The 24,155-nt window shown below is 42.2% G+C and overlaps 1 protein-coding gene across 6 annotated transcripts in view; it reads right to left on the bottom strand.

Annotated features, from left to right (window-relative positions):
- The window catches only part of HTR1E (5-hydroxytryptamine receptor 1E), a 100,364-nt gene extending 80,494 nt beyond the window's left edge, over positions 1 to 19,870 (bottom strand). For 3 of the 6 annotated variants that reach the window (XR_008505349.2, XM_064597838.1, XM_064597840.1), the window contains exons 1-3: positions 19,762 to 19,870; positions 18,625 to 18,703; positions 9,262 to 10,435 (exon numbers count right to left, since the gene is read on the bottom strand). The gene's annotated coding sequence lies outside the window, so the exon portion shown is untranslated. Of the gene's footprint in view, positions 1 to 4,792; positions 4,914 to 9,261; positions 10,494 to 18,624; positions 18,704 to 19,761 lie in introns of those variants that run through there. The other 3 variants (XR_010413691.1, XM_064597839.1, XM_054505463.2) reach the window with 3 other exon arrangements.
- Between the last annotated feature and the right edge of the window lie 4,285 nt (positions 19,871 to 24,155).

Genomic DNA, 24,155 nt, shown 5'->3' with positions numbered 1-24,155 from the left:
CTTTTTACATTTCTTAGGCCTGTTTTCTCCCCAGTGATTTGCAAGCTTAGTACAAAACCCTACAATTATATTGTTGCTAGTCAGGCAACCTATTGGCTTTTGTGTATTTTATAGCCAGACATCTTATTGAATTTCCACACACTTTTTAATGGCATTTTCATTTATTCACTTGTGTTTTCCTGGTTGATATCATCTGTAAGTAATAATATAGCTACTGCATGACCAGTATTTATAAATTTATATCACTTCTTCTCTTTTCTTTTCCTTCTTTCTATTGCATTGATGGTGCTATTAGCAGGCATCCTTGTCTTATCTGTATAGTATTTTACCAATACGCATGATGTTGGCTATTGTTTGAGAAAGATGTTCTTAATGTAAAAAACTGTTCCTTTCTACTTCTAGTTAACTAAGAAATTTATTTCTATTCCTAGATTACTAGTTTACCAGTTCTTAAAAAATTGTGACTATATATTGAATTTTGTAAACTTTGGTACTCTTTGAGATGGTCATTGTCTCATCAATGTGATATTCTTGCTCATATTTTTATTTATTTATTTTTTAAAGATTTTATTTATTTATTTATTTGAGACAGAGAGAATGAGAGACAGAGAGCATGAGAGGGAGGAGGGTCAGAGGGAGAAGCAGACTCCCTGCCGAGCAGGGAGCCCGATGCGGGACTCGATCCAGGGACTCCAGGATCATGACCTGAGCCGAAGGCAGTCACTTAACCAACTGAGCCACCCAGGCGCCCCTCTTGCTCATATTTTTAAAGGCAGTTTGCCTTCCCCATAAAGAGGGCTCTGGTAATAAAATACTTGCAACATGACAGCTACATGCTTTCTTGCTTAAAGATTACTTGTCTCTAATCAGGTCTGTAGTTCTTTCAGAGTAAGTTCCTTTACATGTTTTTCTGTTTCTTTGGCTGTAACAAAAACATTTAGTTTTGTGTGTCCTGCTGACTCCCATAGATCTCCTGTTACCCAAGGTGTGGTCTGCAGACAAGCAGCATCACCATCCCCTGGGATTTTGTGAGAAATTTAAATTCTTGGCCTCACCCCACACTGCTATTTATTAGTAGCTTTGTAGGTGGGGACCACAAACATGGGGTTTAACATGCTTTCCAGGTGATTCTTCTGCACACTAAGATTTGAGAGGCACCCCTACAGACAGTGCAGAAATCATGAGTTTCTAGATGCCGAGCAATTGCAAAGGGAACTCCAGAGTCATATGCTGGGATCAGTCTCTTGTCCTGCATGTATAAAGAAGGGATTTGTGAGTGGATTCAGGGTGTGGAGTTTCAGTGGTTGGGGAAAGTAGCAGGCAAAGGCATTCTCTGGGGCTTGAGGATATATCTGATCTGAGGCAATATTTAGTAATTAAAAGAGAAAAAATTCTTGCCAACAGGGTTCAGGGCAGTGGAACTTGGCCTGGACCCTTCTCTCTTTATTTTTTCCAAGGCCAGGACCACATTCTTTACCTCAGTTTGGGTCAGGATTATTTGTACAACACCCCGCACAGGAATAATAATGATAATTGTAGTAATACCTATCATTTCTTCATGGTCTATGTTGTACTACTTTCCTTTACTCCTCACAATAGGTCTCTAAGGCAGGAATTGTCATTCACATTGTAGAGATGGGACAGTTGAGGCACCGAGTAGTCAAAGAAGTTACTTTAGGTGATAAGGACAAAGTGAGGGAGAGCATCAGATTGCAATCAACAGAAGCAAACTAGAGAATTAGAGTAGGAACTCCTACAGAATATCAATACAACAAAGGCCAAAAAAACTAGTGATATTTTCTTAAAAGGTTATGTTTCTTTTATAATGATGCTCTTGCAGATACAAAAACTATTTCTGAAAGGGGACCAAACTGTGGGAGAGAAAACAAAGTGGCACCCAGGACTGGAGCTGGGATGGATGCAGAAAACAGTGTAATATTGCCCTCTGTGGGCCATAGCAATTTTGTGGAGTGGCTCTTGGTAGCAGTGCACTAAATACAATTGTGGTAAACTGGGAGCAGCAGCCCCAGCACTGAAGGCAAAGATGGACTGAATTATTAGGTCAGAGGTAGCATCTCCAGCTCAGGAACTCCTGTGTCTGATGTGAGAGCAGGGGTTTCCCCAGTAGAATCTGCTCTTAGAGGTTCTTTAAGCTGCCAAGTTTCAGCCAGCCTCTTGTCAAAAGTGTACAGCGTACAATCCCTTTGTGGGGTACTACGTTCCTTAATTGAACAGGCAGAGATATTAAGGAGAGGTTTCTCATGGGCAGTTTTTCTGTTATGTTTCAGCTGTCATGCAGGTCCAATCATAAAAGGAGCAGTTATGGCAAAGGCAAAGTCTGTTTCAAGCGTTAAACACACACACACACACACACACACACAGACCCTTTATGATTATTTAAGAAGCTCCTTCCGAAGACAGTTGGCAGGATACCCTCTCTACCTTCTCGTGAGAAATTCTGCATCAAGGGACCTCATATGCTTATGGGAATTCTTGCCTTCCATCCACTTGCTGGTTCAAGTGATAGATTTACTTGCTGAAATGGGAGGGAGGAGAGATTAAAGGTGACTTGGCAAATTATTTACAATGGTTTGTAAACTCTGCAGTGGCTTAGAAACCTGGATATGTGAAATAAGTAAATGCAAATCTCAAAGCCAAAAGGAACCTGGAAAGTCTAATGAAATAAGTACATGCAGATCTCAGGGGGGCACCTGGAAGGTTATCTAGTTTAATCCCCTGTAGTTGAAGTCTGAATAAAAAAATGTCCTGAGGGGCGCCTGGGTGGCTCAGTTGTTAAGCGTCTGCCTTCGGCTCAGGTCATGATCCCGGGGTCCTGGGATGGAGTCCCGCATCGGGCTCCCTGCGCAGCGGGAAGCCTGCTTCTCCCTCTCCCCCTGCTTAGTGTTCCCTCTCTGGCTGTGTCTACTCTGTCAAATAAGTAAATAAAATATTAAAAAAAAACACAAAACAAAAAACACACACCCGGGTCGCCTGGGTGGCTCAGTCGTTAAGCGTCTGCCTTTGGCTCAGGTCGTGATCCCGGGGTCCTGGGATCGAGCCCCACATCGGGCTCCCTGCTCTGCGGGAAGCCTGCTTCTCCCTCTCCCACTCCCCCTGCTTGTGTTCCTGCTCTCGCTATGTCTCTCTCTGTCAAAAAAATAAATAAAATCTTACCAAAAAATGTCCTGAGATTGACACAGAGACATACTGCCCCGATCCCTTTCAAAAGACAGAGCTTGGAGCCAGCTGCTGAGATTGGGTCAGGACAGCCTCCAGCTGTCAGCCCCTTCAGGGATGTCCTTGGCTGTGGAGAGCTGTCTCTCCTAACATGGTGCTCTTTTTGGGGCAGCTCACACTCAGCACCTGATTCAGGAAGGGGCTGGAAAGTCTGACCCTTTTCGCCTAGCTTGGGACAACTTTGATGGATCATTTTTGCTCAGACTCCCCATGTGGTTGGCTGAGGCTGTGGTTGGGTCTACTCAACCAACAAGCAGCTCAGTTTCTCCCTCAGTCCAATCCTGTTTCCTTCTCTTCCTTCAGTGTGGTTCCCAAGGGCATTCCCTAATCAACATCATGCACAATAAACCTCATCTTAGACTATGTTTCTCTTAGAGCATGGAGAACCCAACCTGTGACATGTCCCCAAGCATGCTGTACTTCCCAGTGTTGCAGAGTGCACACCTCACAGACAGTCTGTGTTTCAGATAGTGTTAGATAGCTCTTCTATCAGGTGCTGGAATCTGCTTCTCTGCACATTTTGTTAACTAGATCTGTCCTCTCGAACCAACCAGAACGAGACTAGGCTGTCTACATTCTATTTCACTTATTTCCATTCTCTTGCCCTGACTTCTGTACTCTAAAAGGTAAGACAAAGTTTTAGCTGATTCATTATCATCTCCTTCTTTTTTGGTAATTGTGAAACAAAATTGAAGGGAAAAGCAAATGATTCATAGGTCAACAGTTCAGGAAATGTGACGTAGTTCATGTTTCTTTTTAAGCAACTAACCATTACAATTTGGGGTGTGAGGGGTGCTTTTGCAGGAGGAAAGGGCATGGTGGGAGCCAGGGGAGAAACAAAGTGCTTCTTTCAAACACAGATTTGTTTCTATTTAATATCCACACGTTATCATTTCCTTTTTCCACTGTAGCTTTAACTCATCATGTTCTTGTTTTGCTCTCTCCGTGTCTACTGCTACAGCCTTGGCTTGGGCTGTCACAATAACTGCCTCCTCCACACTTACTCTCTTCCACTCCATAGTGCAGTGAGTGAGGTCTCGATAACACCAAACTAATTATTTTGGTCAACAGTTTAAAATACCACAATAAAGCATTATCATAGCAAAAAACTGGCAACAACCCAAATGCCCATCCACGGGAGAATGGATCATTAACTGGTGGCATATTCCTACAACACAGTGCTGTATAACAACAGCAATGAGTGAACAGAGTACTAGCATAACCATCCACATGAATGAATCTCATGAATATAACACTGAAGCAGATCATAAAAGATATCATTCTACACAATTTATACAGCTATAAACTCAAGATAATCTGTGATGTTGGAATGCAGGTCGGTACATTTAGGGAGGGTGAAGTCATGACTGGGTGGGGACACGAAGGAAACTTGGGTGGTGGCGATGTTCCATTTCTTATCGTGGTGGTGGTTAGTGACATGGGTATGTTCACTTTGAGAAAAGTTGCTGAGCTTAACAATTATGATTTGTATGCCTCCCTGTATGAACATTATTCTTAATCAATACATTTGAAAATCATGTAATAATTCCTTTACCTAAAACGTAAAGTCCAAATTCATAGGATCCCCTCAATGACCAGCACACTTCTCAAACCTTCTCTCTAGGTATTCTCTTCGTGTATGTTCACTTCACTCAATCTGAATTTTTTGTCTCTCCCTGAAAGAGACAGCAGGGCATGGTTTCATGAATGAAAGTGGGGTGATAATTGTGGGGCTGATAACACTTACCCTACAGTGCTTTTGTGAGGATTAAATATAAGAATGTACGTGCAGTTCTTGGCACAGTTCCTGAAGCATAGCAGACACTCAGTTCCTTCCTCCTTTTCCCCTCCCACCAGTGCAAATGAATAGACCTATGATAACTCTGGACATTATTAGGGTATTGTAGCTGAAGTCACTTTTTGAGTGGTATTGCCCATAAATCTCATTATCCATTTGGTGGAGTTTATCCCCCAAAGACAGTGACTTGTCTTCAATTCCCAAGAATACAAATCTTGACACAAATGCAACTTTCTTGGGCAAGCTGTCCCAACAAAACTCATACTTTAATGTTTGAGTCAGAACGTTCCCAAATCCCTTGGAAATATCACCACATACCCATTATCTGATAAAGGGATAAAGAACAGCTGCAGCTAAGGAAAGACATTTCATGAGGTCTGGTTTTACTTTATTTGGTCACTGTAGGTAGATGGGGTCATTAGAAGAATCTGAGAGTTTTAGAACTGCAAGCTGCTGCTTCTATTGGTTGCTGTTTTTCAAAATATTATCTTCTTGCTATAAAAATGCTTTCCTTCTCATGCCAGATTTCATAAAGACCTTCCATCTGGCCTGTCTAGTCTTAAGACTAGAATCTTGAGATGCTCATTCCTCTTACAACTTGCAGTTTAAAATGATCCAGATGTAGAAGAATTAGGTTTTACAGCTTTTTCTAAAGGATTTTGTCTTCCTAATCCTACAACTACATGTATTGAGAACTGACCAACAGGAGACAGCTCTAACAATGAACCTATTACAAGTTTTCTGCTGGCTATGTTATTTTTCATTTGGCATGCTTTAGGAGAATAAAACCATGAAATAAAAGCATTGAAATCTATTAGAATAAGGACCATAGAGAATCAGGTAATCCATAGTGAATCAGGTAATCCATAGTGGGCAAGACAAAAAGGAGAGAGAGAGAGAGAACACTAAGAATGAAAAACAAGACTAGAATCAAACTGTATTAGAAATAGAATCCTCATGGATTTTACCAGTTTGTTGTGATCTAGGAGTATGCCAAATTGACTTTATAAATTCTGATCCTTATAAATTCTGATCTTCTAAATTCTAAATTCTTTATAAATTCTGGTCCTTAATTTCTTAATCCACAAAATGTGGCGAGGGATACTAAATTATGAAAAGTAGATGGGATACTGATGAAAGCCCTTTCATTCCCAGGAAGATAGACTTTGGTAAATTCACTCACCTGGGCCCCAAGCTGTAGGGGCCACACAACGACTCAGGGAGGAGGAAACAAGGGAGTAGTTAGCCACTCCAAAGAGCTGCTGCTCCATTTCCCCCTTTCTCTCCCCTGTTCACCCATCTGCTCCCCTTTTCTCCTTCCTTGTCCACCCATCTGCTCCCTCCTTGCTCATAAAGCATATTTATCTTCAGTGTTTTCCTGAAGTTAATGTTCATATAATTTCATATGTAGAAAAATGTGGGAGGTGGAGAAAAAAGGAGTGTACAGCAGGAGATACCCTGAGATGGCCCTGACAGCATATGGTATGAACGACAAACCGCCATTCGGTTGAAATTCATCCCTTGAGCACCTTCGAGCTTATTTTCTCATGTAAATAAGCCTACAGAAATGGAGGAAAGGCCTCCCCCTATTAAAATGTTAGCTTTCGATCTTTTACTTTTAAAGGGTAGCACAGAAATAAAATTCTAAGGACCACAGACACATGAAAAAAAAAAAGGCATGTGCATAAAGGCAAGGCTTGGGGAATCAGATGTTTGAGCAATGAGAAGATAACCCAATGGTCAGGGCCTAAGGTTTTCTGTAAAGGGATATATTTTTGATTTGAAGCCTTGGAATCTTGGTGGTGGTGGTGGTGGTGGTGTAATATGTTGATAGAAAGGAGCTTCAGCCGGTTGGGGCAAGGTGCTGCTGGTGATAATCTCACTTTGCTCTCCAATAATAATTTCATCAAACAGCAGGAAATAGGAACATTGCTGTGTCACCTGAACTAGCAGTGTGTCCTAGATTTTGTTTCTTCCTAAATACTCTCTCTGAGAAATCCTGACTTGGTTATTTACCTCAAAAGAAAAGAAATTTATTTACATAATTGATGCTGACCAGGCATCTGTAAGAAGAAATGGGGAGCAAATGTTTTAATAGGTACCAAAATGGCTAATGAATGTGACATCAGGGTGAGTATCAAGGGAGGTTGTGATTTATGCGTCAACATGTGCCCAAGGGAATGGTGTGTCCTGGAGGATACCCAGAAACACCTGGCCTAGGAATATGCCCCAAAGTCAAGTCACCATGGGCAGAAGAGAAAATGAAAACTTGAGTTTACTGTTGGTGATGTTGATTCCTGTGGAATTTTTAAATTTGCCAGGTGGTAGATATAAATGGCCAATTTGAATACTTTTTAATATAAAAATAATCTGTGAAGTCTTCATCCCTGGAAATCCTTTTGAAAGGAACAATTACCACCTAAAGGAATATTTAAGCATGCATTTACCAAGACCCTGAGAACCAGAGTTTTGGCTACATTATTTATCGAGCTCCTTTCCGGCTCTGTCATTACAAGTCTCAATTTATACAGAGATCTGTAGCTGTCCCTGGGTTTCAAAAGCCCATATGAGGTGATGATGACATAATAGTTAAGTTTTATCAACAATGATGAGTCAGGATTTGAATGAGTTTCTCTGTATAGCTCTCTAGTGATAAAATATCTGGGCAGAAGTACTTCTCCCACCTCTAGGCAGCAAAATGGTTCATTGTGGAGGTGCTATGCAATTTCAGAAATAAGCAACACACTTTGCTTTAAACATGGTGCAGAAATTGAACTGAGTCCCACTCGGGAGGCTTGCTTCATTTTCACAGTTCTATGGTCTAGGGGCTAAAGTTCTGAAGGGAGGAGAAAGGCAGGCAGGCATATTTTCTGCACTTGTTTAGTGGGCCTCAAAAGCCTCTGCTCATTTATTTGTTGAAGACAGGGTCATCTCATTTAACTCAGCAGGAGTACATGTGCACCAGCTAGTGCAGAAAGGCTGGCTCATAATTTTCTGTGTTTCAAATATATATTTCAAAGGTATTTCCAATATACTCCCCATGGAAGAGGATGCACAGGCAACCAGACCCAGGCCCCTGCTTCCTGCTCCATAAATGGTTAAGTCAGGGAAGCCTCAGATTCACAGGTCCATCCTGGGTGTTTAAGGTCAGGCACATTATGTCCAAATGTGTAACCAGAGAAAAATGTGACCCGGAGTAATGTCGAGTTCAGAAAAGGAGCAGAAGCTGTTGGAGCAAGGGGTAAAAGAAGAATGGTGGGAGAACCCCACTTTTGGGAAAAACACCCCTCCCCCAACTTATTTGACCATCTGTTACCCTCCTGGACTCAGAGATATTCGATGCAGGAGGCAGGGAAGGACAGTGAGGAAGGTTAGGAAGAAGCATCCGGGGAGGCTGACACCCTCTGTCTCATCCTTCTAACTCAAGGACAAGCAGGGTTGAGTTGAATCCAAAATGGGACACAGCCCCCCAAAATAAAAAATACAAAAGTATGTATATTTTAACTATGCAAAACGATGTATCATCCTGTGATAGCAGCAGGAACCCCTTCCATTTAGCCTGGATGCCCTTTCATCTTCATTATGCAGGGAGCCAGTCTCTCACCTTGCAGTATTGGGTGGAAATAGCTAAAGACTAAACTTCCTGTCTCAACTCTCACTTTCAGGGTTTATTTTGTAATTTAAGGAAATGAGGCAACCCCATCACCTGCCCACCTGGGGATTTTCTTTATCGGGACTAAGCACATCATTATTTTCTGAGGGCTGGAGCAACCGCACCGTCCTTTCTAATCAAAGGTTTTTCAATCAGCGTTGCTTTGAAATCACCTCGTCCCCCAGCGGTCCTCGCCGCACACCCTTCTCCGCGTGATTTCCACTCAAGTTTTTTCCTCCTAGCACCCCTCCCACATTCATGTCATCTTTAAGCCGCCTCAAATCCTTTTGCAAGGAAGCAGGATAAAATTCTTAAACCACAGTTATACACAATGTCGACACTCAGCTTCACACATCTGAGGGTGGTCTGACCGAGAAATGCGTTCCTTACTAGGAGGTCCACGGGGAGGCACAGTGCCCAGGCGACCCCCGGAGTCTCCCTCCCCGTGCCCCAACCCCCACCGCCTTCGCGCCCCAGAGGGGGCAAAAGTCCCTACACCAGTGCTTGAGCCCCTGGCCCGAGGAGGGGGTGAGCAGGGAAGCCGAGGTCGTCCCCGGCAGCGGGCGCCCCTCACCTTGTGGGCGGTGCGTGCAGCCGCGTCGCACTGGGTGACCTGGGGCGTCCCGCTGGCTCCCGAAGTCTCACTCCGAACACGCTCGGTTCTCTCCTGAGCTCTGTCAAAGCACAGCTTGTTTCCACATCGGGCTCTAGGGCACGCTGGGCTCGGGGCGCTGGCCCCTCGGGCGTCCTTTGCCCGCGCCCGGGCCCCCAGGCTGCGGCGAGAAGGAGCCGGGAGCGCGGCGCGCTGAGCAGCCCCGTGGCGCGGCGGGCGGCAGGCGAGGCGCTTTGCGAAGTCTGGGCGCCCCGACTGGAAGAGGAGGCGAGAGCGAGAGAGGGGAGGAGGCGGAGCAGGAGCGGGAGCAGGAACAAGAACAGGAGCAGGGGCCAGTCTACTAAATCACCCGGCAGGTTGCAGACGCCCAGGACACCAATGAACGGCGAAGGGGGTGGGAGCCGGGGTGCAGTGCGGGCGGTGGCCGTGGAGGAGAACTTGGGGGTCGGAGCTCCGAGGTGCTTCAGGTCTTGCTTAGGCTGTAAAAGAAAAATTCTGGAGCTGGTGGCGCCCTCAGGGCTCCCAGTTGCAAACACTAGAGGGCAGCGCTGTCCATGCTATAAGCCTGGCTTACGGATTTGGTGGTGTGGACAAGCGTCCCACATCCAGAGCCCTTTGTTGGGGGCTGCCCAGGAGGAGAAGGGTCCAGGTGGTGCAAGGAAGGGCAAATCCCATACTTTTTCTGTGGCCAGCCTTGGTTGGGGAGAGAGGGAATACAGTCGTTGACTCCTCCAGGCAAACCCTATGGAAGTGAATTACTCATCTTTCCTTGAGGGGAAAATTACAGTCAGCATCCACAGGGTGCTTTAAGGAGAGGGATGGGAAGAAGAGGATGAGGAAGAAGTAGAGGAACACTGGGGTGGGGAAAAGTGGAAGGGGGCAGAGAGGTAGGGAAAGCAGAGGTTAAAAGGGGAAGGGGAAATGTTGGAGGTGATATTTCAGGTTGGCAAGGTCTCTTGTGCTCTTCCCAGTGTTCCAGAGGTATCCACCTGCTTCAAGGCCAGAGGAGTAAACTTGGGAGGGACTTTATAGAATCCTGGCACTGTTGAAGGAAGCTTCCTGAGGGCTGGTTGGTTACTTCCCAGAGGGAACTTGGGTGGCTCTGAAACCTTGGAGCTTCATATAGATTGATTCCCTGATATTTTGGGAGGAAAAAAAAAAATCAGATTATTTGAACTACAACCCTGGCAGATGGGAGAGGAGAGATGGGGAGTTATAAAATAGAATAGCAAATCTTATGCAGACTATATGATCTGTAGACAGCCTGATACAAGTTGAAAGGACTTGGGAACCTCTGTAGACAACCCATATATTTCCCCAAAATGCCTGCCTCACACTTGCCTTTCTAGTGTGTGGTTTTATGGCTGAATTGAGAAGGCTTTATTTGATTTGATTTAATTTTTTGGTAGCTTGGCTTCTCTAAAACAAATGAAATCCTTCTTCAATTCAGAAAGCAAGCATGCATGCCCTTTTTCTTGCCTTCTGAAGTGCTTTTCAGGATCAGCAGTGGCTGGGTGGTGGTGTGAAGGGGAATTTCACTGAAAAGAGAAAGGAAGGTTGGTAAACTCTAGTCATGAATTGTGATTTGCTTCTGTTAATCCTAAGAGAAAAATCCTTTAGTACACTAAAGCCAAACAGGAGGATGGGATGGAAGGATATTTTCCTACCAAAGAAAGATAGTACTTCCAAGACATCGGTTTGAAATGTGTTTGATGTTAGAGCTGTTATGTAAAAACATACAGAACAAGAACCTTTCCTCATTTTAGAAAAGAACCTCATAGGATTAAATTTTTTTTTAGATACCCCAGGAGTAAATGAGGATAGGGTTCTGTTCTGGCAACTCTGGAATCCTTCCAACAGATGAATAAAATTTGAGTTCATTTTTGTCTTTTTTTTTTAAATTTTTTTAAAGAATTAGTTTACTAATTCTTTGATTATTACAGTGTTAGCAACTATGGAAACATACATTATACATTTGGAAACTCTCCTGAACATACCTCAGCATACCTTGGCTTTAGAGGTAGATTTTAGCTTCATGAGATTCATGGTTATTCTCAAGCTATTAATTAATTTCTAGGATGTACTTTATCAGTTTTAATGAAATACAACATCTGCTTAATAGCAGCTGATAATTCAATTTGTGGCTTGCCCATTTGATTTTCCATGGGGCTCTATGAGTACTTTAAGATGGTAGGTATATGTAAATTATGTGCTGATTTCATAATGGAGAATTCCTTGTCATGTAACAAAAAATATCTATAAAGATATTGAATGGAGCCTTGGGTACATGGCGTAACAAATTTATCAACTGTGGTGAGAATTCAAAAGTCGTTATGAAGGAATGAACTGATCAAATTCATTCACTCATTCAAAAATGCTGGTAAACACCTGCCCTTTACCAGGCATGAGCCAGCTTCTAGGAATACAATAAAGAAGACACAGTTTCTTCTTTGATGCACTATAGAATATAGAGGGAAGACCGATTCACAAACTAACAAAGCCAATCCTAAATAACAGTTGGGAGAAGGGGGAAGTACAATGTTCTGTGGAAGCACAAAGGAGGGCACTCTGATCCAGCCTTGAGGATCAGGGAAAACCAGCTGGAGGTACGGGTGGTGGTTGTGTGTGTAAAGGAGAAGGGGTGGTTGGTAGTGGTGGGGAGTGGGAAAAATGATGAACAGTAGCTTGTGTCCATCCCCCAAACACATCCTAGTCCTATTTGTTAGCTTTCTGCTAGGATGCTGGAAACTTACTTAAATATATGAAGAAGCAAGCATACACATGCTGCATTTTCCTCATATGAATTAGACTAGAATATTCTTCAGGTAGGGACTATGTATGACTTTTTCATGTCACCATTATAGAGAAAAGTCAAGACTAATAGACATTTGCCTGGAGTTTCCTACCTCCACTGTGGAAGTGGAAATAAAATGGAAAAGGAAGGAGTTATGGTGGGGAGGAGCTCATGCTTACTGAGTTTACACTGTCCTAGGTTCTCTCCATATGGTATCCCACCAAACAATCCCAACAACCCTATGATATACTTATCTCTTTTACTGTTGCCTTTTTTTTTTTTTTGAGAGAGAGTGAGAGAGTGTGGGTGGGTGGGGGTGTGAGGGAGGGCAGAGGGAGAGAGAGAGAATCTTAAGCAGATGCTGGATTTCATCTCACAACCCTGAGATCATGACCTGCTGAAATCAAGAGTCAGATGTTTAACCAACTAAGCCACCCAGGTGACCCTTTACTGTTGCTTTGGAAGAATGAACTTCAAATTGCATTCTGTGTTCATGGTGTGATAAAGGCGAGAGGGAAAGGATGAAATGTCTGTAGGTAGCTTTTTGCACTAATCAGTGGTCAGTAAGTTATGCTATGGGATCAAAGCATAAACCCCAAAGATATATATCTTTGGTATATATCTTGCCTACGGTAAATATTAGCTGTGAATTGGCTATAGGTCCACTCCATGGGTTCATTAGGGGACCTAGGCTGATGGGGTTAGACCAGTTTTTTTTTTTTTTTTTAAGATTTTATTTATTTGACAGAGACACAGTGAGAGAGAGGGAACACAAGCAAGGGGAGTGGGAGAGGGAGAAGCAGGCTTCCCGTGGAGCAGAGAGCCCGATGCGGGACTCGATCCCAGGACTCTGGGATCATGACCTGAGCCGAAGGCAGACGCTTAACGACTGAGCCACCCAGGCGCCCCGGGGTTAGACCAGTTTTTAGAGGGAAGAGTAATAGTATAATATCACAATGGCTCCGGGCGCCTGGGTGGCTCAGTTGGTTAAGCGACTGCCTTCGGCTCAGGTCATGATCCTGGAGTCCCGGGATCGAGTCCCACATCAGGCTCCCTGCTCAGCAGGGAGTCTGCTTCTCCCTCTGACCCTCCTCCCTCTTATGCTCTCTGTCTCTCATTGTCTCTCTCACAAATAAATAAAGTCTTAAAAAAAAAATTAAAAAAAAAATCACAATGGCTCCTAAAGCTTTTACTCAATTATAGGATAAATCACTTCTATTCATATTCCATTTGCTAAAGTAAGTCATATGGCTGAGTATGCTTCCTCCAAGGAGAGATTCCAGGAGGGGCTCTGTAGAGATGGGCCTGGTAGTGACAAAATATGGCAAACAAATTATCAATTGACAAGTCTCCAGCGATGCTTTTGAATGAAGGCATTTTGTCTTTAAAATATTTATTTGTCATTATTAAACTATGGAAAGAGCCCAAGTGTCCATTGACTGATAAATGGATAAAGAAGATGTGAGATGTATATATAATTGAATATTACTCAGCCATAAAAAAGAATGAAATCTTGCCATTTGCAACTATGTGGTTGGAGCTAGAGAGTATTATGCTAAATGAAATAAGTCAGAGAAAGACAAATACCATATGATTTCACACATATGTGAAATTTAAGAAACAAAACAGATGAACATATAGGAAGGGGGAAAAAAAGAAAAAAGAGAGGGAAACAAACCGTGAGAGACCCTTAAAGACAGAGAACAGACTGAGGGTAGATGGAAGGAGGTGAGTGGGGGATGGGGTAGTTGGGTGATGGGTATTAAGGAGGGCACTTGTGGGGCGCCTGGGTGGCTCAGTCAGTTAAGCGTCTGCCTTCAGCTCAGATCATGATTCCAGGGTCCTAGGATCAAGCCCCACGTCAGGCTCCCTGCTCAGCAGTGAGTCTGCTCTGGCTCTCCCTCTGCCCTTCCCCTTGCTCGTGCTCTCTCTCTCTCCCTCAAATAAATAGAATCTTCAAAAGAAAACTATAAAAAAAAAAAAAGGAGGGCGCTTGTTAGGATGAGCACTGGGTGTCTTATGTAAGTGATCAATCACTGAATTCTACTCCTGAAACTAGTATTGCACTGTACGTTAACTAACTGGAATTTAAATAAAAATTTGAAAAGAAAAAAATCATTGATTCTATTGGCTGATGGTGTTCACCAACCTCAGGATATAAGGAACAAAATAATGAATCTAGGCTGACTAACTTAATTGATGATGATATGTCATCAGGATCCAAACTTTACAGGCATAGTTGTCCGTGCACTAAGAAAAAGCTTTATTCTCTGGGCATCCACTGGCTATTTCTGAGCATCCACTGGCTATTTCTCCGTGCCTTATTTCCATAAGGAAATGAGTAAGGCAGAGTAGGTGGATTAGGAGAACCCTATCATGGAACTAAACCTCAGGCTCTGGTAGTATTGGCAGTGGCTCATGATCAACATACTTCTTTACTGAAAGTGATCATGAGAAGCAGCTCACTCAGTGAAGAGTAGAAAGAGTTAACACATTTTCAATAAATATTTCTTAAACACCCCCAGCCAGGACATTTGAAAGACATACATCTGGTTCCTCCCTCAAGAAACTCCAAAGTCAAGGTAGGGGAAGGCACTTACATGAATTACTACATGAAAGAGCTGAAGAAGCAGAGAAGCCTCTGTGAAGGAATTGGGGCTAAGCTGAATTTGGAAAGACATGCAGGGTATGACTAGGCTCTCTCTGTGTATGGCTAATCTTTCTGTCTCAGTGCCTGTCTTCTTGCCCTCAGGGAAAAGGAGGAACTCAGGGGTAAATACTTTGCCTAAGAATATAGATGTAGCTGAGTTGAGATTTAGACTCAGGACTGGCTCTAAAGATCTTGCAGTGTGTTCCAGGGACGTGCTGGTGGAGTGCTGAGGAAAAGGAGAGATTATGGGCCTTGCTTGTGGGACTCAGTTGGCTGTAGGACTCAGACTCACCAAAGCAGGGGATTTCTGTGGCAGAATACGGCAGTGCGGATGTGTGTGTATGGGGCGTGTTGGGTGGACCGATCACAGAGTGCCTTAAGATATGTTTATTATTATTTATTATTATTAGTCATATTACTTTGCATAGAGATTTACGACTCTCAAAACACTCTCACTGTCTCTGCAAAACCCAACAATTCCACATCATTTTTAACAAAGAAACAGGGTTTACAATATAACATATTAGGTGATGATAATACCTTAACTTTATATATATTTATTGACTTATTTGTAAAGCTTTATTGAGGTATAACTTACATAACCTAACATTTGCCCATCGTGAGTATACAATTCATGGGTTTGTTAAATGTGCAGAGTTGTGCAGCCATCATCAGTCCAGCAGGAGAACATCTCCATTACCCTAAAAATTTCCCTCATGCCTGTTTACAGTCAATGTCCCTGCTCCCACCGCCTGTCCTAGGCAGCCACTGATCTGCTTTCTGTCTTTATAAATTTGCATATCAGTGCATATAAATATGCAATATTATGCGTCTGGCTTCTTTTACTTAGCACAATGTCTTTGGGTTCATCTGTATGTAGCAAGTACCAGTAGTTCCTTCTTTCCAATTACTGAGTTGTTTTGCATTATATGGATATGTAATACTTTTTTCCCTAGTCTTGTCACCAGGGGCTGAACATTTGTATAATTCCCTAACTTTAAATAGCACTTTTACATTTACAAATCACTTCAGCATATATTATCTTAATTGACCCTCACGAATCAGGGGAGAAGTCAAAGCAGGTTGCTGTTCTTACTTTATCATGACAATAAGGATGGTAATAATAGCTGACATTTATGGAGTTCTTCCTATGTGCAGTGCTGCTCTAAACATATTATGTGTATTAACTCATTTAATCTTTGCAACAACATTTGCGGAGAGGGCTATTATTATCCTCATCTTTTAGATTGGTAGATTGGTTCAAAGAAGTTAGGCAACATTCCCAAATCTTTGTAGCCAGAGAATGGCAACACTGAGGTTTAAAACCTGGCTGGCACCAGGAGTGAGGCCTAGAGAAGTCAGCAGATAAATTATTTAAGGCCATCGTCAATACATGGAGGTGTACTTTCAATGTAGATATATTCAATATAAAATTGTTTATCAGATCCCCAAGAATTTTAGAGAAATCTGACACCTTAGACATTAATATATAGTATACTTTTTTTTTTTTTTTGGTACAGATAAGGATATAAGCTGTGAAAAGAAAGATAGGTATGGCCTTTTCCAAAGTCACATGTCTGGTCAGAGGCAGGGTCTGCATTAGATCCCAGGTCTCCTGACTTCAAAGTTGGTACTTTCGTCATTAGCATCCTCCTTAAAGATTGATACAAAGCCTGGTGTGCTGGGAGACAGAAAAAGAGTGAGTTGTATTGAATATACTGAAACTGAAAGAAAGAGCATCATGGAGACACAATTGCTTTTCTTTGAATCTGCGGTGCAAAGAGTGCATGTCTGGGAGCCCCAAACCTACTTTAGTTCCAGCAAATTCTTGAATACACAGGTAACTGGGTCAACATGGGAATTCCATGTGTCTATACAGAGAGAATTAGCCACAATCCTTTCAGAAAGTGTTGGTATTAAAAAATGTTTTTATTTTTTTTAAAGATTTTATTTATTTATTTGAGAGAGAGAGAGCATAAGTGGGGGCAGAGGCAGAGGGAGTGGGAGAGGGAGAAGCAGACTTCCTGCTGAGCAGGGAGCCCGATGCCAGGCTTGATCCCAGGACCCCGAGATCATGACCTGAGCCAAAGGCAGACACTTAAGCAACCGAGCCACCCAGGCACCCCTAAAAAAGGTTTTAAATTAAAGTTAATTACATAAGGCTCTGGAAATTATTATTAACAAATACTTTCCAAAGCAAGTCCTTGGAAGGAAAGTAGATTGAGTTTCTCACAAGAGTCTCTCTTAAAATTTCAGCCCTAGGAACTTCAGACATCATAATGGCAGCACCAATGGTGAAATATTCTGATATTTTACCTTTCCCTCAGTGGATTTCCAACTCCTTCCTTTCTTCTTACATTTTGAGTAAGGGTCCCTAATGTTATAGCTTAAATGGTCCTCCATGTGGGAGGTGGTTCAAGCCTTCTTCTCACCGCTGTCTTGTTCTCCACGGCCATGCTGCACAGTGAAGGAAAGACTGTGCCTCCCCCAGCACTGTTGGGGAGCTGTTGGGCAGTATGGGATGCAGAGCTGACTCCCTCCAGGCACTGGATTCTCTTTTCATCATAGCTTCAGCAGACTCGGCTTTACATCCTAGGCTCTAGAGGTACAATGTTGAGGCTTGGTTTTCACCACCCCATATTCTCTTCTTACCCAAACAGGCCTATTCAGAGATTTGAGTTATTCACATTTTTTCCTATTATCCCTACAGGTGAAGATCTATAGCATTTCATGGAGGAGGCAGGATTTAGGATGGTCTGGAAGGAATGATGAGTACGACTGGACAAATTTTGGGAAAGTCCTATTCTGAGTAGAGGGGCAATTTATGCTAGCTAATGTGTGAAATTCATTTGAATCATAAGATAAAGTGTTCAGCGCATAAAATAGTTCAGTGTGACTGACCTTGGGGTGTGTGTTTAGGGGTCAGGGCTGGGGTAATGTTTTGGAAATTATCCTTGAAAGGAAGAGGAACCCTGCCAGTCACCATAAGGAGTATGAAGGATCTTAATCTGGATTGGATCACAGCAGGTCAAGACAGCAAGCAAGGAAAACCAGAGCTATTGCAATAATTATGTGTGAAGTTATATGAAGCAGAAATAAGACAGAGGTTATGGATACTATAGAAATAGGGAAGTATTTGAGACAGACCTAAAAAGGCAAAATCAACAGGATTTGGTGACGAACTAGAGAGGAGGGGCAGGAGGGAAAAGGAATGTTGGAATTTCACTTGTTTCTAGGCTGGGAGATCAAAAAATGCAAAAATAAAAAGAAAGTAAATAGAAGAACCCAGAAGGCCATTTTGAATACAAGTGTCTAGAGGTCTGTGACAGACCTCTTGAGCAGACAGAGCCAATTCAGTGGCTTCCTCAGGTTTGTGTTCTGCTTTTGTGCAGACCGTCTAATTGTTGGACCAGAGAGTGGCAGGTTCTTGTTCTTTATCAGAAAAGTTCTACACACTGATTTCAATTCAACACTCTGATTAATTGAAAGTCATTTTACTGGTAAGAAAAAGGTGGGTGAAGGATAGGTAGGTTTGAGGAGAGGAGAAGAAAACATGAGAGAAGGGGATTTCATTTATTAACTCTATTCTTTCTGATGTGTTTCCCTGGCACAGCGGTTTCTAAACCTGGAGACGCATCACAATCATCTGGGGAATGTAAAAATTAGAGCACCAAAACCCAGACCCTGCTCTAGACCTACCGAATTAAAATCCCTGAGGCTGTGGCCCCCAGTGGCCCTGGAAACTGTGTTTTTCAGAGACTTCCCCAAATGATTCCTCAATGTGTTAAAAAGAAAACGAAAGGACTCATATACAATGTATTTTCGACATAGTAGTTTTGTCTTAGAATAGGTTTTCTCTAACTGTTCAGATTATACAGACCTTCTTTTACCCTGCCAGATGTTTAATTGTTGTTTTCGTCTGCTCAGGCTGCCATAACAAAATAACACAGACTGGGTGGCTGGAAAAAAAAAAAGAAATGTATTTTCTCATGGTTCTGGAGACCGTAGAGTCCAAGATCAAGGTTCTAGCAGACTTCAGTTTCTGGTAACATTTTCTTTTTGGCTTGCAGATGGTTGTGTTTCTCTGCCCTCACATGGTGGCAAGAGAGAAAGAGACAGAGAGACAGAGATGGTTGGGGGGAGGGAGGGAGAGAGGGAGAGAGGCAGAGAGAAACATATCTTTTATAATGACACTAGTCCTGTGGGATCAAGTTTGCACCCTTATGATTTCATTGAACCTTAATTACCTCCTTAAAGGCCCTATCTCCAATACAGTCACATGAGTGGTTAAGGTTTCAACGTATGAATTTTAGGCGGACACAGTTCAGTCCATAGCAGGGGGTCTACAAAGCCAATTTCACCATCTCAAGTGAGATTTGCAACAACAATAAGACATACATACATGCGGAGTGTCATTCTAGCTTCTCTTCATTACAGTTATTAACACTCTACCTACTTTCTCACCACTGTTTTAAAATTTTACAAAGCAGAAATTTAAAAAAATCTGTGAAATCAAGAAACAAAATTATTTATAAAGCATCAAAGTGATGCATCCTGTTGTTTGGTAGGACATATCAGAGTAATCTTAGCAGTCTGGGATAGTAGGGTTAGTCCAACTCTTGATTCTTGGATCACTTGCACAGAATTATAGACTTTAATAATTTGTTTAAGGATTAAAATAATCATTTTGTATTTCAGGTAAAAATAGTTTTGTTAGCATATAATAATAACCATAATATCCATGTAGCAGGGTTATGGTGGAACCAAGAACCAAATCCAAGTTTTCTGAGACAAATTTTGTGTTTTTTTCCAACCCAGCTTGACTTCTTATTTCCTGCCATTGTTCTAATACAGTATTGTTCTACTAATTTCCTGGAATGTCGGAACAAAGTACCACAAGCTAGCTGGCTTCGAACAACAGAAATGTATTCTCTCACAGTTCTTGGGTGTGGAAGTTCAAAGTCAAGGTTTGGGCAGGGTGATGCTCCCTTTGAGATTCTGGTAGACCCTTCCTTACCTCTCCCGGCTTCTGGTGGTGGCCAGCAGTCCTGGGTGTTCCTTGGCTTCCAGCTCTATCAGTGCAGTCTCTGTCTCCTTTGTCACGTGGTGTTCTCGCTGTGTCTCTGTCCTTATGTGGCATTTTCCTCTTCCTACAAGGAAACCGGTCATATTGGATTAGGGCCCACTCTAATGACCTCATCTGAACTGAATTACATCTGCAAAGATCCTATTTCTGAACAAGATCACATTCACAGGCACAAGGAGTTGGGACTTCAACATATCTTTCTGGGGACATGATTCAACTCATAATATCTGGTAATCCAGCAAGAGCTCCTGGATTTCTGTACCAGACAATCACCTTTGTCTCCACATTAATACAGTATGCTATCTCACTGAGGAGACTGTTCTATAATTTAGACAACATTATTAATTTAAACAATTCTTTAAACTAAAAAGAAAATGTCTAGTTAATTTATACTTGATTGCTATGCATTCCTTTTAGGAGTAGAAAGTATTATTTTATGGAGGAAAAAAAAGATAATCAGAATGCTTAAGTGCCTGAATTCAGAAGGGTTTTTATGTATCTACAGGAACACAAACTCTGGAGTTTGTGGAGTTAAAATTTTTTTCCTCAGTATAACCATGGGCATTGATCTTGATGGTACCACTGATAGTAGATTTCTTCCTTATTTTTTTTCTTCTTCCTTATTTTTTAAGCTTTTATCAAGTCTCTGCAGTGCACCAGGATTTCAACAGAACAAATAAGATGCTGTCTACCTTCAAATGACACTCACCCTTGCTTTCCCTCCAGAGGGAAAGCACCAACAAAAACTATCTTTGTCCTTGGCAAGACATAATTTAAAAGATATACTGTACCAAATAGGAGAGTGGTAAAAAGATCAACAGAGAGACAGAGAGAGAGAAAGAAAAACTCTAACAAATAGTAATATTCCTCTTGCATTCATGTTAGGATAATTTATTCTGTTGTTTAGAGAGACATTGATAGTATATTTTTTGTTTCAAGGTTTTTAATACTCTTTTTACCTCTGAATCCATTTTTGCTTTCTAATACCTTTTTGTAAATTTATTTTATTTTTTATTTTTTTTAAGATTTTATTTATTTATTTGAGAGAGACAGAGAAAAAAACGAGCAGGGGGCGGGGCAGAGGGAGAGAGAGAGAGCGAGAAGCAGACTCCCTGCTGAGCAGGGAGCCCGATTCAGTGCTTAATCTCACGACCCTGGGATCATAACCTGAGCTGAAAGCAGACGCTTAACCAACTGAGCCACCCAGATGCCCCTAATTTATTTTTTAAAAGATTTTATTTATTTATGTATTTGAGAGAGAGTGAGTGAGAGAGTGCAAGTAGGGAGAGTGGCAGAGGAGAGGCAGAAGCAGGCTCCTGCTCAGCAGGAAGCCTAATGCCAACCAGGCTCAATCCCAGGACCCTGGGATCACGACCTGAACTGAAGGCAGATGCTTAACTGACTGAGCATCCAGGGGCCCCTCTAATACTTTTTTTTCTTTCTTTTTTTTTTTTTCAAAGTGGCCCCTCTAATATCTTTTTTCTTTTTTTTTTTTCCTAAGATTTTATTTATTTATTTGACAGAGAGAGAGCACAAGCAGGGGGAACAGCAGAGGGGGGGGAGAAGCAGACTCCCTGCTGAGCAGGGAGCCGGATGCGGGGCTTGATCCCAGGACCCTGGGATCATGACCTGAGCCGAAGGCAGATGCTTAACGACTGAGCCACCCAGGTGCCAACCCCCCCAATACTTTTTTAAAGCCAGACCTCATGTTCTTTCTCTGAGACCCAGCTTCATGACCTGGCAGATCAAATTTACAATCTGGAGCTGACAGTTCAGAGGCCGAGATGACTGCACAGGTGTGGGTACAATGGCTGTTCTTTAAGTCCCCTAAGATTACACCATGTCTCAGGATCAGATTTTCTAAAGTTCAGAAAAATCATAGTGCACTGTCAGAGTGAGGTTGCACAATCTCTTGGATGTAAATGAGATCAAAAGACAATGTTTTGTATCCTATTTTGATTAAGCTTATAGAGAGAACTATACAAATCTATGCAAAAAATTCAAGATTGCTTAGTAAGCTTAGGAGAGTTTCTGTCTTTGTGTTTGGCTGGGCATTGCCAACACGTTCATAAATAGTCACTTAGTGGTGTATTTGAACAGATTTTAATATGGACGGTGGATAAGTCACAAATCTGACTTTTGGTGCTCCTAGATGCATTCCAATGCTGACCCACTATCAAGTAATGATGGAGAGAAAAAAGGCAAGATTTAAGAAGGTCTCAGTTGGCAAGAATATTACATCATATGCTACCTAAGTCTTCACATTGGGTAGTCTGATTTTGTAGAGATTCAAGTGGAAGAGTTTTTTGAAACAAGCAGAGCCCATCTCATTTTCACCCTGCCATCGCTGCCTGTGCTTGTGAACATGAGAAGAGCTTGCTGGCTGAACCACCAATCGACTCTGTTTTGCTTATTAACTGTCCTCAGTTGAACTTGTGCACGTAGCTGACTCCAGGATTTAGCTTTGGGCACTGCTCTATAAACTGTATGAAAACAGTATTTGCAAACAGCATTCACTGTTTTCTAGGAATCCTTGTCACCTACAGGACAAAGTCCAAACATCTTAGCTTTGCCTTCAAGGCCCTGTCCAAATACATCTCTTCGCCTGTGCCCACAGCCAAACCAGTTCATTGCTGTTTGGACAGGCCCAAGCCTTCTCTCCACCAGCCCTTTGTGCATGCTGTTTATTATGCTTGAAATAAGTAACAGGTGATTTAAGTTCTTTCCATTCTTCAAGTTGTACCTCCTTCGTAAAGTCTGTAAGAGATATTCCTTCGATTTAGCCTTATGATGATCTCACCTAGGGGATTTATTTGAAAAAAGGCAAAGCAGACTTTAATGAAGGGAAGGGAAAAATACAGATGTTTTTCCTTCCCCTGAAAAGAGTCAGAGACTAGCATTCAAGTCTTTTGGCTCAAAAGGAATCAGGAATTATGAGATAACATCGTATTGGTCAGCAGGACGCAGGTGGAAGAATGTTCTGATTTAGTGAACCTGTTGTTAGTGCAACCAATAGTAGCTACACCTCCTGACCTCCTCCTTGTCTTAGGAGGAAGAAAGCCAATAACAGATTTCCTCCTATGCAGCATATCTGATATAACTGCTTTAAGGTAAACAGTTGAGCATTAGTAGCAGCTGGTTTTCCTCTGGAAGATCGAAGTCAAGGAGACAGGGACGGTTTTCATGGTCATAGTCCAGGGCTGCAGCAGTGGCCTTATATCTATTCCAAAAAGGATGGTATTACTCTAGCTCTCCTGTAGATACATAATTCTAAAGCCTGAAGACTTTCACCTTTTACCTTTGGCCAACACTCTCAACTTCAAGGCTGGATTTGAAATAATGGCTCTAGTAGGAACCTGCATCCTCAATCTTGTCATTGCCAACAGATACACCTTCCATCTTAAACCCTGTTAAGGCTGCAGTTTTATGAACACCTCTTTTTTTTTTTTTAAAGATTTTATTTATTTATTTGACAGAGAGAGACACAGTGAGAGAGGGAACACAAGCAGGGGGAGTGGGTAAGGGAGAAGCAGGCTTCCCGCGGAGCAGGGAGCCCGATGCGGGGCTCGATCCCAGGACCCTGGGATCATGACCTGAGCCGAAGGCAGACACTTAATGACTGAGCCACCCAGGCACCCCTTATGAACACCTCTTAATACTGCTCTAGTTGAGAGTACAGAAGCAATGGTTGCTTCTATAGCTTGGAGGCTTCAAACTGTGGGTCTCTCATTCAACTTAGATTACAGACTTCAGACAGAGAACACCTCCCTTCCTAAAGCAGTGTTTCCTTTAATCTCAGTTTATAGGCTTGGTAGCTCTGATCTGAGTTTGTGTCTCCCTTGTAGACTTTACTAAAAGTGACAAATAAGAGCCCACACATGGATCGCTATGAATATTCCAACTATTTCCCTTGACACTGGAGTCTCTATCAGAACATGAACATACTTCCAAAGTACAGAGGCAAGCATTTGACTAAGTATTTTGCTACCTCATTGTAAAGATCACCAGCTTCTAGCTGCTGTTCCTCCACTAACTCTTGACATTCTTTGGCTTAAGTTCTTAGTAGCATTCCACTTTCAAGTACCAGTTTCTGTGTCACTAAGATTTTATTTGTCTATTTATAAGAAAAATTTCAATAACTAGCTCAAGCAATATAGAAATTTATTTCTCTTTCATGTTAAAGAAGTCTGGAGGCAGGAAATTTAGGACCAGAACTCAGTGTACAATTTCTCTTCTATCCCATCCTTTGTGTTTAGATTCCAGCTTTCGAGGTTGCCTCATGGTGCAAAGTGGCAACTGGGATTCCAGACATTTTGTTCAAGTTT

The sequence above is a fragment of the Mirounga angustirostris genome, unplaced genomic scaffold (genome assembly GCF_029215605.1).
Source record: "Mirounga angustirostris isolate CCGP_5_RB_7025 unplaced genomic scaffold, mMirAng1.0.hap1 SCAF_8, whole genome shotgun sequence".
Taxonomy (NCBI): domain Eukaryota; kingdom Metazoa; phylum Chordata; class Mammalia; order Carnivora; family Phocidae; genus Mirounga; species Mirounga angustirostris.
Note: the sequence above shows the minus strand (reverse complement) of the source record. Positions and strands in the feature narration are given on the sequence as shown.